Raw genomic sequence first — 19,046 nt, forward strand, 5'->3', positions numbered from 1 at the left:
TGTTCACATAGTCAAGCTTCAGCCACGCTGGCATTCTTCTTATGCCCCTTGTGGGCCCTAAAACTTCATACAGGGGTTGTTGTGTTAATACACCCACCGCTTCATCTGGACTACTCAAATCTGGTACTATCTCTTCAGTTTCAATTATGAATTGCCTTGGGGTGGAGCAGTCGGTAGATTCTAGAATCAGAACATCTGATGTGGATATATGAGGGATATTTGGAGCATTTAAAGGTCCCCTCTCTTCCTCTGTTTGCATCCCTAACTCGTTTGTATTTGTGTTTAATATAACTCTATCTTTCAGACATTTAAGAGAACAGTTGGATGGTCCATCATCAAGTATGGCAATATTCGTGTGAATCACTGGTTGCTTTTTATCTCGATTTAGATTGTAAGCAATCCAAACAATCTTCGAACACAGGATTTGACAATTGTCATCCTGAGCTGAGATTTTTTTAACCAAAGTTTCATACAATTCCGTTAACACAAAAAGCCCATTGTTTATGGCACTTAAAGTTCTTGAGGTAATAAAGTTGATGGTCTAAGACCAAAGTTTGGCATGGAGATCGGTTTTACAAATGATTCTGGTGCAGAAGTTGATGTATCTGAAGATTGAATTCTCTGATTTGGGTATAGAATAGGAGATTGTGAGAGATTCAATCTATTAAAAACTGGTGGAATCTTAATTTGGGTAACAGAAAGTATACTCATTTCATTACCTTGGGTTAAATCTTGAGGCTTGCCGTTACTGTTTTCATCCTCAATTTGAACACTAGTGAAGTCTTGATCACCAGGAAGAGCTTGTTCTGAATGGATATAAGTCATGATTTTAGAAGCTATTTCCGAGTATCGCATTGGGTAGTATAGAGACTCTGGAGCATGTATAATAGCCCACTAAAAACAGTTTTTTCCATGACATCATGTTCGAATTCTTTAGACTTTAAGTGTACATTGTTGTTTAATGAACATGCACCACCATCATAAGATTAAACCTTTGGTTGCTTTGAGTATGAACAGTCATCAAAACAACATATGAAATCGAGACATTCACATCCTTGCTGCACTCATTCGTATGATTGTTCGAATTTTTCATAGCAGTTAAAATTAAGTCATTTTCCGATGTGCAAGCTTGATTGATTTGCATAGTTTTGCGCATTGCATTCATGTTCCAAAGTTGTCTTACATCCATTGATGTGGTTTTGGAATGTTTCATTTTGTGGTTCATCTTCTTGTGTAGGGCATTGATGTTACATATATCAGAGTCATTCAGCACGCGTTCTTCAGTAATTGTTAAACTTGCCACGTGAACTGGCATGGAAGTTGTAAGTTTGTAAATGTTCAACACAGCAATATTTCCAAGTTAAATGGGTATCTTACTTCACTATTTGAAAGGAGTGTGTATCTAGCAACAATCTGGTCAACTGTCTGGCTAAGTTAAAGGTTAATCAAGGAGGGATGGCTGGTGAAAGCTATGCCTTGCCACAGAGCCAGCAAGCCAGCAAACAGCCAACAGCCATTCTGGATAGCGCTCGCTTGATTGAGCTCGCACGATTGCATGCCGATGGCCACTAATGAGCCACAATCTAAATGGGGGCATGGCCTGAACAATAAAGACCGCAAATATTTAGATCTACCAGGACATAATCGATATGACTACTCCTGTCACCAAAGTTATATGTTACGAACAAGGACATGTCTAGGGTGACCCTACCATTACAGGCACGGAGGCCATTCCTAAAAAAAAACTCAGCAGTTTGGGGAGCATACTTATAAGATGATTGCTTCATGGGGACTGTAAGTGATTTCAACCCGGCACTTCACCTAAGTCAATGCCTAGCGTGGGATGCACAATTGAAACCCTTAATTATTTATTTATGTCTATAAGTTCTTTTATTTCTGAATGGTGTACCCTTATATCATGCCCCTCTCTTTGAATCCCCCCCAGTCACACTGAACCAGGAAGCAGGCTGTTTTGCAAAGTTAAAATATTTATTTTATGTATTTCACAATATACATATATCACACTTTTTTAATGGTTATACAATGATCAGCAATGGGGTGATGTCACAATACATCTCTTTAATCACACGGAGTAATGATAGGAAAAATAATGCAGCATAGAATAATACTTTGGTGTGGGTTCAATCAAAATCCAATGTGATTACTCTTCCCCCCTGCACACTATTCAATCCCCCCAATTTGCAATATAAAGAGATGGAAGAAGAGAAACAGGTTTCAGGAATACAGAATTCAACACAATAGTATCAATCCCAATTTCCCCCCAGCAAACACACAGAGAGAAACAAAAATGGTTGCAACTTGTCAAAATGGTTTTGAATGTGGCTTTGAACGGAATGGTAAAAACACTGAAAATGGATTTAATTCCCTAAAATGGTTTCAATATTAGTGGGAGCCGCTTTGTATGGTTTCAGACAAACACTAGCAATGATTATTGAGTAACTAGCAGGTTGAAAACTTAATTCTGAGGTCGGATGCAATGAACCGCTATTTCACACGTGATCGATTTGAGCCAAATGAAAAATTTGCGGCAAACTTTTCCGCGTGCAGTAAGCGCAATTGCGGAAAACATATAAGGAGCTGGGATGCGGTTTGGGGTTTATTGGAACGCTGAGGATGTTAGCTTCAAGTAGACACTTAAATTCCGTTTCTAGCATAAACGGTGAAGAAGTTATGAAGGTTTTTGTGGATGTTTTTTTTTTTCAGAAAGAGTCAAAATAGCAAAACAAGAATGCGCTTTTTAAAAAATTACTAAACAAGGTTTCTTTACACTAGGGGAGACTATGAGAATGCAAAATACACGACAGCGCAGCCACCAGCCCAGGATATCACTGGATGGTTTGGCCTGCCGAGACGCTCGCCTTTCTTCAGAAAATATATCAGCGCAAAGATGATTTTAACACTATTACAGTGGATTATAGGGATGAGAGAAAGATTCAGGTAAGACAAAATATTATAACAATGCAGTTCTGGATGTAAGAGAATGGGTTTGGATAGGATTACTTATGGATAATACATATGCTAGTGACAATCCTATGCAATGGCTACTCACTACCAATGTTTGGAATGGACCCGTCAGGGATCTGGTTAGGGATCTTTCTGGACAGTAATTCTGCTAGCACATAGGACTGGACTCAAGGCACTCTGGTTCTGCAATCAGCAAGGCACTCTGGACACCGCACGGTGGGACTGGACTGGATCTGACGGGTTTTGGTTCTGGTTCGCAATGATCTGGTCACAGCTCGGCTCTACTGGGTTGGATCTTTGGATTCTGGCAAGAATTATTAGCAAGAAACAGCACAGCCAGGTTGTTCTTTTGTTCCTCTTAGAGGTCTGGGGTAAAATTTGGTTTCTGGATTTTAAAGGCCAAGCTTAGAATGGTTCAGCTTTGGAAATGGGCCTTTCTGCTTTCAAAGTTCTGGAGTCTGGAGTCTGGAAAATGGATTCCTCTTGAAAAGTGCTCCACCAGCAATCGGTTGGTGGGTGAATGTGTGTATCCTTCTAGGTCCTAAGCTCTCTCTATTTATGTATTTCCTAAAGGGGTGGGTATGCTGAATTATACTAGGCACACCCCTAGGCATTCTATTGGTTAGGGTCTTTCCTCTCCCTTGATTTGAGAAGAAAACAGAGTGCCATCATGACGATGTATTTTATTATCCAGGGAAAACCTTCCCTCTGTTTCTGCACATAAAATCTACTTTTCCTATAATGCATATTTACAATTTTACAAACTTGATAGCAATAGCATATTTATATGGCAGATTTTGTGGAGCAAGTATTCATCCAAGCCCCATCGCGAGCTTGGGTCTAGATTTGGCAATTTTTCGCACTTTTGGTCTGGTACCCAAAGTCAGATTTGTCCACAATTTTACATATATGTGCACATGATAGCTGGCCATAATAATATGAAGTTTCATGTTTCTGGCATCAATACAATTGCTACAAAACCACCATTCCCTGAACATAGCACAGAGTTCTGAGCACTTTTAAAACGTACCCAAAAATGTCACATTAACAATACTGTAATTTTCCTCTTTTTACAAATGTGCACAGTCCTTTGTCAGTCCTTTTCAAAAATGTACTTTTCTGTGCTTTGAGAATCAACACAAATGTCTATTTCCGCCCCCAAAGTTCCTGGTGGCTCAAGATCACTCCCCGCCTCTTTCCTCCGGCAGGGGCTTCTGTTGACACTTGCATCTGCATATCTTTTCAATCAAGGAAGTCCTTTGTCTCTCCCAGGAGCAGAAGCCCAATCCCCTCCCCTCTTCATTAACACCTGAATGTAAGTTCCTGAGCCAGAGAGCAGAAGGGAGGTGCCTTTTGTTGGGACAAGCTGGGGAATGTGCTTTGTAGTTCTTTGGCTGGCATCAGGCTACTTTTGTGACCTAGTATGCACCCCGACCTCGGCCTCCCCAGTACACACACACTCCTCACCTGAGCTGCTAGAAGTGTCGGGCTCTTGCAGGTGCCGTCTCGACAGGTAGTCCTTCTGTTTCTTGGGAAGATGGTGCTTGTCACGGAGGGAAGCCACAGTGACGGCTGTTTAGACAGCTGTTCCGTGACTCCCTTCCGGAACCAAGCCAGAAATCAGGGAAAAATCCCCAAAGGGGAAAAAACCCTGCAATAGAGCCATGACGCTCTTCAATCCAGATGTCAGTATGGACCGTTGGCAAAGGTCGAATCCGAGGCAGAGCACAGTGTCTGTAGCGAAGGGATGGTCCAGATGCCAGGAGTGCCGGAGTAGCAGAGTCCGGGAAGATACGACCAATACGAGGCAGGAAGGAAGACTGGACCTGGAAATGGTACCGCTGGATAAGGCAGAAGCCTCCAGGATAAGCTGAGAGGACAGGAAAGGAGAGGGAAGGAGAATGGAGAGAGGAGGAGAAAAAAGGAAACAAGCGGCAGGTGCCGCAGCGGAGAGGGAGAGAGGGAGACCTACAGAGCCCTGCTCCGTGTAGCAGGGAAGGAAGGTGCCGACTGCGAGAATCCAGAGAGGAAAGCGGGAAGCAGATGCACAGACCAGCACAGGTAAGGAAAGTTTCCGTTAGAAAGCCGAAGTCGGAGGACAGAAACAACACAGCGTGTTAACCAGGAAGCAGGAAAACATCCAAAGGAGGGTTGCAACGCAGCGTCGTGCCGGAAGGCGGGCCTTAAATACGACCGGCCGCGCTGCGCTGCATCGCTGGAGATGTGGAAACAAAGAAGGGACTAAACCCTACCTCCGCGTCTCCAGCTCCAACGCGGAAGCAACCGCCAATCTCGGCTGCGTCCGGCCTGGCGGATGACAACTTTAAAACTCAATTTGTTAAAAGTTTTCTTTGATTAAATAGACTTACAATTTCTAACAGGCAAATAGAACTCTAATTCCAGTCTTTTAAAACATAGAGATTAAATAGTTGCAAACTATATTGCTTTTGATGGCAAGTCACTTAATTCCAACCATTTGATTTTAACTGCACAGGTTTAAGCTTCCAATGTAATTAAATGACAGCTGTCATACAAGCGGCCGGTGGTACTGTGCCCATATTTGACAGATTTTACATACAAGCACACTTTTTTTTAATGTGGATATTCTTATGATAGATTCTGTTTTTCCTAGCATTGTGTGCTCATGTGGTTTCCTTAAATAAGGTTACTGGTAACACCCAGCAAGGATGTTGGATATTTTCTGATGTTTTGAACCATTATTTTCTAATTTCCAGCAGCCAAGGAAAAAGGATTTCAGAGCACTTCTGGGTTTCCTTGCAAAAAAGCACTGCCTTTCATGTAGTTTCCATTTTCACTCTGTGAGCAGCCCAGTGACAGGTTTCAGCAGTGTGGTCTCCTGTTCCACCACTGACACAGGCAATGTAGATTGGCAGCCATCTTTCCCGGTTTTGCAACGCAATTTCCATAGGTTTAGCGCGCATAGGGTTTTTTGCGGCCATTTTGCTGGTTCTCTGCCACCAGCACACAGTGATGTCGCAGAGCCTAGTGGGTCAGTACATCCCATAGGACTAAAAAATCAGTAATTCCCCAGATAGCAATTTCCTCTTCTCTGAGTTCCACCAGTTCCTCCCGGGTTCATATTGTAAAATCACATCACCTGCTACAATAATGTCCATATAACACCCATATTTCTGGGCTACGTCTAGATCCAACCCCTCTAAATTATTTCAAACATCCATACCATTATGTCAAAGTCAGTTTAGTGAAGTTGAGTCCCCTACTAGAATCTTGGGAAAAGCACCCTACATCCAGAATATCTGATTTAATCACTGACAAACATTTCTTGTTATGTCTATTCCATGGATTCATTAATTGACAAGGCTATCCCTATTTTCCCAGTTCCCTTGTTATAATGTTGGGACATTGGTTAAGTGCACAACATTCTCAGAGGGTCCCTCACCCCTACCTGGAGGTTGTGACCTTGTTTCTGCTCTACCAACACTGCTGCCCAGTGGGCCAGTTTGGGATTTCATTGATGGATTTACTGAGATAGATCTATTCTCTATAGGACTTGGTACCTGGGGGACAACCTTCCTTAGCGTATTGAACATGGCAGACACATAATTCAGGTTAATAGTATTGGGCCGAGAATGTTTTTTCTCATGTGGTTCATTTTGTCAATAACACTCTGAAGGGGATTTTTCCCAAAGAAATTTCCCCACCTAATCACCTTGAACAGGAGGGGATGACTGCTTGTTCATCAAAACATTTACTTCAAAGCTCCTAATTCAGCCTTTAGTTCAATTATCTGGGATCTTAAGTATGCAAATTCTGACTTTGGCCAAAAACACCCCCTACACCTAGGATGCGCGACCACTTCAATAGGGTTGTGACTTTGGCATAGCATGTCAGCAGCCCAGGCAGTGCTAATGTTCACAGACGTACAGTGATCACACTCGCGGTTAGCATCCAAAAGTGTCAGGAAGAGATTCACGGTTCATTGACAATAACTGGGGGTATTGTAATCAAGTCAATTAAATCCCCAATAAAGGAACGCACATTATCAGCAGCACATTCTTTCCTACATCCCTGCAGTGGAAAAATACGACCCATGGTAACTGGATGAATTTCAATTGGAAATGTGAAATTATTCCCCCTGATTGGTGAACAGGCTGTAGGGTAGCCATTAGTTCACAATCAAAGAACTTAGTCTCCCCTTCCCTAGGTTTGTTTTGGGGTTGATAAATGGCAGCTTACTTTGGGATGACTTCCCCCTTCCCATTTGACTTCCCTTTAGCCTTTCCTTATCTTTGCTTCTCGCATCTATACTTGCATGATCAGCATGACTATTAGTGAGGGGACGTGGTATGACCACTTCTCATCCCTCTATCAAGAAACTAGGCTTGCTTTGGCTAACCAGCCTGATGTTCTGGACTGGTTTTCAAGAGGTGCATGGGGGTACTACCATTTGAATGGAGCCAGAAAGAAGTGGCTATTGTGGTGGGTTGCCAGGTTCCAGGGAAAGCCCCTGTTGTAGATCATATGCCGACAGACATTTTCAAGAAGAACCCAGAAATCTGGGTTCCATACCTTTATGATTTGTTTAATGAAGTTTTGAGATTTGGTTTGAAACCCCCTATATGGAACATTGCGGAAGTTGTCCCTATATTTCAAAAAGGGAGATCAAGGTACTCCCAGTAATTATAGGCCAATTTCACTGCCGTGTTCCCAGTAGTAAAATCTTCTGTAAGATCTTACATATGACCCTGGGTTACCGATTAAAAGCCCTCTGCAAACTAACAGTGATTTTGTCAGAGGGCTTAGTGCAATTGAACAGGTGGGTCCTAAAATTGAGTCTAAATTATGATAAATATGTTATGTTGAAAAATTGTAGCCTCTTCGTATTATTTGTAGACCTCAGGGTGGCCTTCAATAGTATTATCATAGCTGCTTTGTGTGAGGCACTTCTTGCTAAAGGAGTTCTAATGGAATTGCTCAAAGCAATTATTGAGTTGTATGCAGATTCAGTGGCAAGAGTCAGGTGGGAACTTGGAGGTTAGACTACAAGAACATTTGGGCAAAGGAAGGGGGCAAAGCAGGGGTGTACAATTGCCTCTCTACATTTCAACCTTTTCTTTGACGGTGTGTTGGAGCAGGCAAATAGCCGAGAAGGTTGGAATTCTGTTTTTTCGCAGATGATATTGTGCTCATCTCCCACACTCCAATGAAGGTTAAGAACCAGGTCAACCATTTTGAACATGTCTTTGAGGCAGGACGACTAGAAGTAAACATTGCAAAAACAAAATCTATGCAATGTGGCAATTTACAGGACCGTCAAACCATCATGACCCTGGATATCAAAGGAGAGATTGTTGAAGACATAGACAGCTTTGATTATTAGTGTAGTAGCTGGGAAGGGCCCAAAAGGCAGGCCTTATGGGAACTAGCCGCTTGGTTCAATACCACTCTTGATTACAAGGCTGTGAATATAGAAGCTGGCTCCCTTGATCTCCAATATATAACTTTAATGAATGGGGGTGCTAAGTCTTACTCTCGCTTCAATGTGTATAATCGAGTAGTTAGGAAACCCCCAATGAATATTATTGATGTGGCTGGGCAATTGTTGGAGTCAAGAATACAATGTGACAATATGGATCACCATATCCTGTTGGTGGGTGATTTAAACCTTGAGGTTGAACCCTTAATGGATTTTGAAAGTGTATGGGATGATTTAGATGAGACCTGGGATATCCCACCCTTTATACCACCCATAAAACCTAGGGCAAACCAGATGGCCCTAGGCCATGCTACTTCATTACTTGAAATGGGACTCAGGGCATGTAATGGGTGCATTAAGGAAAACCAACGGCCCAGACCGACGTTCCAGGGGAAAAAATGCTCCTCGTTTATTTATTATATTTTTCTCTCATTGAACTTATGAAGTAATGGACTTAGGTTTGAGGTTATGAGTATGCATGGGAGTGATCACAGGCCTTTGGTGCTGAAATTAGCCTAGATGAATGGCTGGCCAGATAGAGAAGGGACCCCTAGGCTGTGCCCGGAGATCTTTGTACAGGTTCACTCCAGGCAATGCATAAAATGGATCAATCACGACCAGGGGGAAGTAAAGCCACTTATTTATGAGGCAATTATGCCAGCCTTAGAGGAACTCGGAAGTATGGCAGTGGAGAATCTCAGGCTACTCAAAGTGTATGATGATCTTGTCCAGCTCGCCCAACCATTTGTAACAAAAGCTAGTACAAGTTTAAATAAACGTGCCATAAAAACAAACTTGTGGTACGATAGGGAATGTAGACAGGCAGAGAGTAGTATACTGACGTGTATGGAAAAGCGAAAAGATATGGATAAGCCACTGCTGAGATTACAGGTGCCTGAGTAAGGCAGAAACTGAGGCTTATTGTCTTGATATGGGCAAAATCTTCCTCGGGGCCAGCCCTTTGAGAGCAAAAAATACCCAATTCAGCCCAAAATACAGGTTCTATTGTGCTGTGCAGTGAACTCATGCCAGTGACAAATGACACCTTCAATAAGTTTTAGTATTTATTCTAAACAGTGAATTTCATATACATTTTGGGATTCAAGTTAGAGAAGATTACAAAGCACAAAACTTAGAGAAATGCAAAATATAGAGAAACATAGAACTTAGATAAACATAGAGAAACATAGAGAAACACAGTCTTACGCCGCTTCAATCAGCACTGGGAGACCCTGGCCCTCATAAGCTAGCTGCAACAAGCCCCGCTCAGAGGACAGCGCTGCTGGGTGCCGTCAGAGCTCCAAATACCGGTCACTTGATCTTGCTCGAACCAAGTCCACAGGTCGATCTCCCACCTGAGTCATGTGAGCATGCATATTTTATAATCTCGTGCTGTCCGTCCATGACGCACAGTTCCAGAACTTTCCCTGTGCAAAATATAGGCTGGCTCATGGAAAAACCAGCTCTGTGAATTTCCACTGTGCTCCTTGTTCTGTGCCCCTCCCTGGAGCCCATCTGTGCGAAAGCTCAGGAATGTCTTATCAGTGCCTTCCCAGAGAAAGTAAGATTAGCTTAGGGGCCATGCAGGGCTACCGTTAGTGAGGCAGAATATTCTCTAAAAGACATGCACTCATAGCTTAGTGTTCATAGCGCTTAAGACTCGCTATCTAAGCGCTATATAGGTGCCATAATGTTCCAAACACTCCAAAAATGTCTATTAGCTTACAGAGCTGGGGCCTTCGCCCTGCCTGTCTATCAACAATGCATAATGTGACCTATCACTCATACTAGGCCTGCATATTCCTTGTAGCTCACTACTGCATAATGGAAGGGCTACAACAGACTACTGTCAGCATTTTTGGCACATACTTTGAATACACTATTGGCTTTCAGCGGCTAATGCTGTCATCTAAAGCCCTGATTGGCAAAGTTGCAATTTTGTGTATCACTACATTCCACCCCTATTCAACGTGTGTGCGACAATGCTGACTAATACACATCAATATAGTATTTAGTGCAGTGATAAAGACCTTGGGGCTTTGCAAGAGGTTTAAGCAAACTATCTTCTAGCGGTTAGTCAGCGTGGCATGCAAGGTAAAACACTACCTAAACAAAAATGTACACAAAGTGAACAGTGACATATACCCTTGTCAAAACCTGGCCTACACAAAAATACCTACACAAAGTGAACATGGGCATTTACTCTAGCCAAAACCTGGCCTATACAACAATACCTAAATAATTATTGTATAACTGATTGTCAGTTAAAAAGCAGCATGCAGTTAGAATGTCAAGGCAATCCGGTGTAGTCTAATCTACAATGCACTATTGCATTTATGTATGGTTATCAATTCTAAACCTGGCAGCCTTTCACTCTAAGGGCCTACCCTCCCCCTGATCCCAGGGCATTCAAACGTGACTATGGGCTGTGTGATTAAACACTTCCCCCATGTATGTGGAACCCAACCAGAAACCATCTAATTTCGTGAACAAGGTGAACCCATGGGCACCAGGTTATCAAAATAAAAACAATTCTGCTAATTTGCATTAAAGCTTGGCATGTGTTATTCATGCAATCAAAAGCAAGCAATTTGATCCATATGTATGCTGGTAACTGTAGCTCTGTGTGCCAGTGTGTGGAGGATGGTCGTCCCCACCCAGTAAAAAGCCAACACCTGCTGATTTAACAATGTTTACCATAAAATGCATCATGTGTATTTAGCAGTCTTGTTGACCTGCCCTATGGCAGAAAAAAATGTCTTCATACCTAAAATTCTGCCATCTCCAGTGGTTGCCAATACTTGTAGCAGTGTTGGGCGTATCAATAGGCACCACTAGGTCAGAAGTTCTATAGCAGAGCTGGCATCAGAACCCATAGTGGCTAGCTTATTGTGCACAGTTTCTATGTCACAAGCATATAAAGCTCCTGTTACTCCCCGCTGCTCCTGCAATTAATGAATCTAGCTCCCTAGCTACGCGCACTCTAGTGATGGGCCATAGAAATGGACTCTATTTGTAGCAGCTTGGTAGTACTAAGGAAACATTGCCTCATGATAAATCTATGTCTAAGTGTATCACTGTAATAATGGAGGTGTGCATTATCAGCCTACAATTTAAATGTTGCCTTACTACTGGAAAATCTAACACGTTCAAAGTATCTACCTTATATGACTTGGAGAATACCCTTCTTCAAGTGGGATATCTACCATATACAATATTAGTTTTAGCTACAAACACCATACTACCATCCGGCAGTGGCTGTTTCATCACACCATTCTGTAAAATGCATTTAGTCAAATTATAGTCCATAAAATCTTGGCGAGAAAACTCGCTGCATTTCTTGGTCAGAAAAAACATCACATTAAACAAATTAAACAAATCGTTGTATCCATTCACTGAAACATTTGGGCCTAGGACTTCATAGACACCAGTCATATGAGTCAGTGACAAAAGATGTCTGACAATGTGCCAGGCCAGTACGCTAACAATTCCATGTGGATACTCATTTGTAGCGCTTTTCCAAAGAATTATTCCAAATGTCTACAATCAAAAGGTGACTCTTTGCATTAGTGTGCTGGAGACAGCTGTCCCCACAAAAATATGAAACTGGTTGGTTTAACAAAAACCGTGTCACACTATGTGTCATAAAATCAAATATCAAGTCAGTCACGGTTTCATTTACCTGCCTTAAGGTGGCTGTAAAAGTATCCAGTGTTTCAAAGATTACCATCTCAAATTAGAGCTCACACACTTGGCAGCATTACTTCAAATTAAGGATCTTAACCTACGCACAGGTGACTTTGATGTGCGCACTCATCTTATCTCAAAATAAATTACGCTCCTACTTGCATAATCCTGCTGCCCCAACAATTCATAAATCATTTTCCCGCCTACGTGCAACGTAGAAGTTTTTTTTTCAAAAAAGCAAAGCATCTCTGGTTAAAGCAATTCAGTTGGAAGAGCAAAACCATTTCGTTTTTTCAGAATCATCTCAAAAAGTGCATTTAAAAACCATTTTTCAATGTGTTAGCATTCAAGTGCTGTGTCACACAGCTGTTTGTGGTGCATGATGTTACAGTCCACAACTCATTGTCCACAGTCCTTTAAACAAGAAAGGCAAAACATATCAGCTGAATCATTTGAATGTGTAGCATCAAATATTTGATAACTAGCCAAGTCTGCACCGTGCCAGTTCAGCAAAAGTTATTACTCTGTTGGACACCGTTCGCAGGTTGCAGAACAAATGTCCTCATACGTCATGCATGTTAGCAGCATTGAGTGCGGTGCAGGACACGTTCAACGTGATTCGCATATTTCATCACGCAGTGACTGGCTTTCTCTGAGAATGCGTCTGCTTGACTGATCAGTGTCACCCGCAAATTGCACACATCTACCCCAATAATGGCACGCAACTGTCTTGCTTTTTTGCCTAGGCAAAATACAAACAGAAATGTTAGGATTTCATCAAAAGTACAATGTCATTATTCTTCACATTAGGATGTCATCAAAACTTCAATATCAGCATTATCCACCCCTTCCCTTAACACCACCCCCACCTTCAGAAGTCTCATCAGGTAACTACACACTTTATCATTGCTACTGCAATTATTTGTCACCGTTTTGCATGTTTCTGGGGGCTTATTTACACTCAACCATAAGGGGTGTAATTGCCTAGTCACAAACTCATTTGTGTAATGTGATCATAGTTGGTCAATGGTACTTCAGACTGATCTGTGCTTTTACAAAAGCCATATAATAAGTACCCAGGTCGCACTTCTCAATGGATCAATGCTTTCCTTTGTCACCAGAGCGATCACGAATGCCAGGCGCCAACTTGCTTCCAGTGTCTCATGTTCTTGATTTAGTTTGCCCTGCTGGCATCACTCCATATTTCAAAGGTAAAGTCTTTCAGTCCAATACCGCCTGCAGTTGTACAAGCAGCTTTGTTTATTTTTCTCCATACAGCTAGTGTCTTCCAAGCCTCTGGTTTTTCACTTATCATTTTCTCAAAGGGTGTTTGCTGATTTCTTGGGCCACCCCTTTGAGCGCGATAGCCTGAATCAGTTCCTTTTGTTGCTTCAACAAATCATTCATTCGTGCACTAAGCCGTGAGGCTTCTGGATCACGGCTAATGTGCAGTGTTCATGTTATACTCCAAAGCCCCGCTCTGCATGTTGTTTCTTGCAAAACGGCTACCTTTGTCAGTTTTGCTTCCATCTGGAATGCCATAATGTCTTTGTCAGTTACTCCAGCCCTGGCAATGTAGCTTGCATTTTTCCAGCTGTGTATTTTTACTTCTCAAAGCGCCTAGAGGTTTCTTCTCCAGTGCACAGCGCTTTACTTCAGTTCACATCACATGGAGCACTGGAATGCAGCTTGCACAGCAATGTCTCTTCACTTCACATCACATCACATGGCGCATGGGAATGCAGCTTGCACGGCAATGTCTCTTGAAATGGGCAGCTGTCTTTTCTTAGCCCATTCACAGATGCACAGTTTCCCCAAATGTTCAGATGTGATGTGCCCATCTGCCATTCTGCATGCAGCGTTTGTTTTCCTTCCAGTGTTGTTACTGGGCAAATTTTTTACTTCTGCTCAGCTCTGTTTTTTTTTTTTTTGCATGCCGGTGTTAGAAAGCATGCGTACATCAGCATGTGTACGGTAAATTGTGCTCTTTTTTATTTTCTCACTCACAGCAATTATTGCCTTCAGTTCTGTTTCAGCATTTCTGTCTTTGCACCCCCCCCCCCTCCTCAGTTTTTTGCTCACACTGACGGTGTCTCTCACAGGGGATGGAATGCAGGAATGTCATTGTTTATCTTTCCTGTGCACATGGCAGCGCCATACCACGCAGCAAGCTTATCTCTTTGCCTATAACTCTTAAACTGTGGCGGCTTCAATGGAAGGCACTCGTTTCAGACAGTTCATCCAGATTAACTCTTTCTTGCACTGCTTTCCTCAACTCAGAAAAGCTCCCATATCTGCCAGCTTCTGTAAACACCATTTCACGGAACAGGAGCGCAGTATTCTGCTTTTCTCTGCCTTCCTCCAACAGTTTTTTTTTCTTCGTGCACCTCGCCCAAGACAGTGCAAGTTATCTTCAAGGCACAAGCTCTGCACACACAGCAAGACTCTTATTTTCAAAAGAGGCACTTTTTCTTGTCATCAGATTCTACTCCATGTAATTTTGCAAAATGTCAAAGCGTCTTTTAGACTGTTTTGAACTGATCAATGTCCCATTTAAAAGCATACGTTTTTTTTTCTTTTTCCTTGTAACCTTGTAGTTTGGCTTCACGAGCTCACTCCAATGCAATGTGCGATCTTTTAAAAGAACCCGCAACCCACTAAATCTTTGTGCTATCTTATCACACGCAGATTTTTCATTCTGTTGTACCATTGCCAGAATATAACCACTTATTTCAGTGCATTTAAAAAATGCCATGTGTAGTGCAGCTCCCTGCACGTTTTTTTTTTCTCTGCAAGAGCGACCCACACTCTATATTGCTTGTGGGCTGTTATTGTGTCAACATCATTTTTCACCATGTACCACAGTCAACAGGTCACTATTTCCAAAAACATACATCACTTATAACGCAACAGTACAAATCCATGGCATAGCGTGGGAACACTCAAAAATACTCCAGGGGCAATTTAGAGGCAATTTAGAAAAATATAAATTGTCTTTTCCCCCCAAACCATTGCAAACTGATTCTGCAATTTCAAATCAATACACAAAAATCGAAAATCCAAATACCATTCACTCACTTTCTTTTTTAAGTGAGTCTCTCACCCATTATAAGCATGGCACAACTAAAATGCAATATAGTGATTTTAGTGTGTTTCCTTTAAACACAATGCACCACCAGCACATGGAATTTACAGTTGCCAGAAGAAAAACAAACCCTTTAGGCTCTCAGCACAGATGTTACACTTTCTCCTAAACACGGCTCATTCCCCACGTTATCTTCAGGAATGTCAACACTTCAAAAGCATACATTAAAAAGCGAACCTTCGCCTCTGTACATTATAGCCCCCCACTTGCTAGCACACTGGGGCTGAGTCAATGGTTAGATTACTGTTCACAATTTGCATGTCAAATCCTTGCAACTATTTTCCCTGCCCTCATGACAGAATAGAGTTGAGAACTCCGTCTCACTTTGCATTTCAAATTACAACTTTAAACTGGGGAAACCGCATGATAAAATTCTTTCCTAATTGAACATACATCTTTCTTGACCATTCATCGGAGCGCTTTAAACATAGCCATTTCCCGCTTGTTTATCGCCTTGTACTCCCTGGCTCCATTCCCAAGCAATAAGTCAGTCACGACTGATTTACTGAAGGGAGTCTTAACCACACAAGCTATCGGCCACGGCAAGCCAACACAACGCTGCTGTCTTTTGAAGTCTCAGAGCTGCAGTGAGACCACCAAGGAAATGCGACAGCCTGCTTCTCACTCTGCACTGTGTTCTCTCACACAATTTGTCATTTCACACCAAGGCACTGCTCTGCACAAATCCCACAAAGCTGCCACCAAATGTCTGATATGGGCAAAATCTTCCTCGGGGCCAGCCCTTTGAGAGCAAAAAATACCCAATTCAGCCCAAAATACAGGTTCTATTGTGCTGAGCAGTGAACTCATGCTAGTGACAAATGACACCTTCAATAAGTTTTAGTATTTATTCTAAACAGTGTATTTCATATACATTTTGGGATTCAAGTTAGAGAAGATTACAAAGCACAAAACTTAGAGAAATGCAAAATATAGAGAAACATAGAACTTAGATAAACATAGAGAAACATAGAGAAACACAGTCTTACGCCCCTTCAATCAGCACTGGGAGACCCTGGCCCTCATAAGCTAGCTGTAACAAGCCCCGCTCAGAGGACAGCGCTGCTGGGTGCCGTCAGAGCTCCAAGTATCTTGCTCGAACCAAGTCCACAGGTCGATCTCCCACCTGAGTCATGTGAGCATGCATATTTTATAATCTCGTGCTGTCCGTCCATGACGCACAGTTCCAGAACTTTCCCTGTGCAAAATATAGGCTGGCTCATGGAAAAACCAGCTCTGTGAATTTCCACTGTGCTCCTTGTTCTGTGCCCCTCCCTGGAGCCCATCTGTGCGAAACCTCAGGAATGTCTTATCAGTGCCTTCCCAGAGAAAGTAAGATTAGCTTAGGGGCCATGCAGGGCTACCGTTAGTGAGGCAGAATATTCTCTAAAAGACATACACTCATAGCTTAGTGTTCATAGCGCTTAAGACTCGCTATCTAAGCGCTATATAGGTGCCATAATGTTCCAAACACTCCAAAAATGTCTATTAGCTTACAGAGCTGGGGCCTTCGCCCTGCCTGTCTATCAACAATGCATAATGTGACCTATCACTCATACTAGGCCTGCATATTCCTTGTAGCTCACTACTGCATAATGGAAGTGCTACAACAGACTACTGTCAGCATTTTTGGCACATACTTTGAATACATTATTGGCTTTCAGCGGCTAATGCTGTCATCTAAAGCCCTGATTGGCAAAGTTGCAATTTTGTGTATCACTACACTTATGTCCAGGCCAAATGGGATAAAATGCTTGTGGCCTCTGCCTCCAGTGATTACCACACATTTTGGAGGTTAGTGAGTGGAATACTAATGGTCAAGCGAGCGAATTGGTCACAGAGATACCTGCCAATTCTTGGATACATAATTTCCAGGAACTTTATAGCTTGGGCCCAATAATACGGGACCTTGATGTGTCGTATGACCACCACAAGAGTCTGAATGAGTATGAACCAATGCAATTGGTCATTAATTGGCACTTCTAACATGTTTTTGTGTTTTTATGGCATTCTTGCTGAAAGAAAGCTGACATTTATTATTTGGGCATCAGAATTTCCAATGATGGTGTGTGCTGTGTGTTTCCATGGTTGCAGAGTAAGCAGAGCAGACTTTGGAGTATTTCTACACTTCCTATTGTCAGGAGTCAATCTTCAAAGCCCTAATCTATGCAGAGCACGCAGTGTGCTATGTGTTTCTGTGTTCCTGTGTGCCGGTGGGCTTCGAACTGGTCGTTGATTCCTGATTGAAGGACTTGTAATTCTACCTCCAGCCAATTTGAATCCCTCATTCCTCCACTCTGTATGAGAAGGTACCGCTTTTTTATTCGAGTTCATACTCTGTTTTGACCTTAATTATTCACGGTTTGCAAAGTAGGAAACACATGGGTTCTGATTCCTTCCCATCGAGGTACCCAAGGAAGAAAGTGCTGCCTGAGCGTTGAACCCATTTGCTCTCCTGAAGTTGCTGCTATGCTTGGTATTGAAGGCATTGAAGGGGTAGGAAAAACCTTAGATAATCGTCCAGCACAATCACTCTTTACAAAATCTAAGGGTTTTGGCGAGGCAACATCTGCTTTGTTACCTGATACAATCATCACCCATAACTGTTGTGAGGACTCTTGCTCATCCAGTCATCTGGACCATGAGGACTTGCTGGATTCTGCAGACTCTAACTTTGTATCCGATGTGTCAATTTTGGCACCTGTCATTTCATCAGAATTAACTCAAAGGTTCTGCTTGTCATTGGGTGCCTGATCTTTACAACCTTATGCTAACAATCTTGGAAGCCCGGGTCTACTAATGGAGGAGGTTCATTTATATAAACCTTTCCGTGATTTAATGCTAGTACCATTTTCTCAGGCGAAGACTCTGTAACTGATTTCAAAGGCTCTCCAAACAAAGTTGAAGTACTGTAGTTCTTCAATCAGCCTGGCCCAAATTCATCCCAATTGTCATCACCAGTATCTTTTGATCATCCTACTCACCACCAAGAAAATCATCTTTCCGCCTCAAATCATAATCATGATCCTAATGGTCACCAGGAAGAGCCCGTTATTGATGTATTTTCTTTTCTTGTCCTTTTAAGGATTCTCGATACTATGGATAGAGGGTACAACCATAATCTTTATGAATTGTGCAAGATTCGCTCAACTTTAAAAGATTATTCACCAAAATTACTTTTTTTGAAGTTTTTATCACAGCTCTGGGAATGCCCTGTGCGAACTCAGATAAAAGTGGTGGTGAGAGCATCCAAACGATCATTAACTTGGTATCTGCTGCTTGTCAAACTTTATTTTTGGACTTGTACCTTGATCCTGGGTCTGAGGTTAATTTGGGAACAGTGACGGTAGTAACTTCACCAATGGTCCAAGTTAGTACACGATTATTATTTCCAAATGTTGTGAATTCCCCTGCAGCCGAGTGTACTTGTGAACATACATACATGAGAAATCAGTGATAGCAGCCAAATCGATTGTGGATTTGGTGCCCCGCAGAACGTGGGGTGAAAAGGAAAACAAGTCAACAAATGAAAAAAAGTATATACGCTGTTTGCTCTGAATAAAAATGGCTCTCTAAAATGTTTGTGTCCAATCAAGGCCGAGACAGAAGTCTTTACTATGGATTGTGACTCCTCGTGCTTGTCTGCTGTTGGGGAAAAGGTTCCTGCTATTGCAGCAAAACTGAAGGTGGTTGGCGAGCATAAGGAAGCTACTTGTATTTCCCGTTCTCGTGAGTCTGGTTCTAGGCAGAGTCCCTTAACTAATTCAGTAC

This window comes from Ambystoma mexicanum, chromosome 7q, assembly GCF_040938575.1.
Source record: "Ambystoma mexicanum isolate Mex_15411 chromosome 7q, UKY_AmexF1_1, whole genome shotgun sequence".
Taxonomy (NCBI): domain Eukaryota; kingdom Metazoa; phylum Chordata; class Amphibia; order Caudata; family Ambystomatidae; genus Ambystoma; species Ambystoma mexicanum.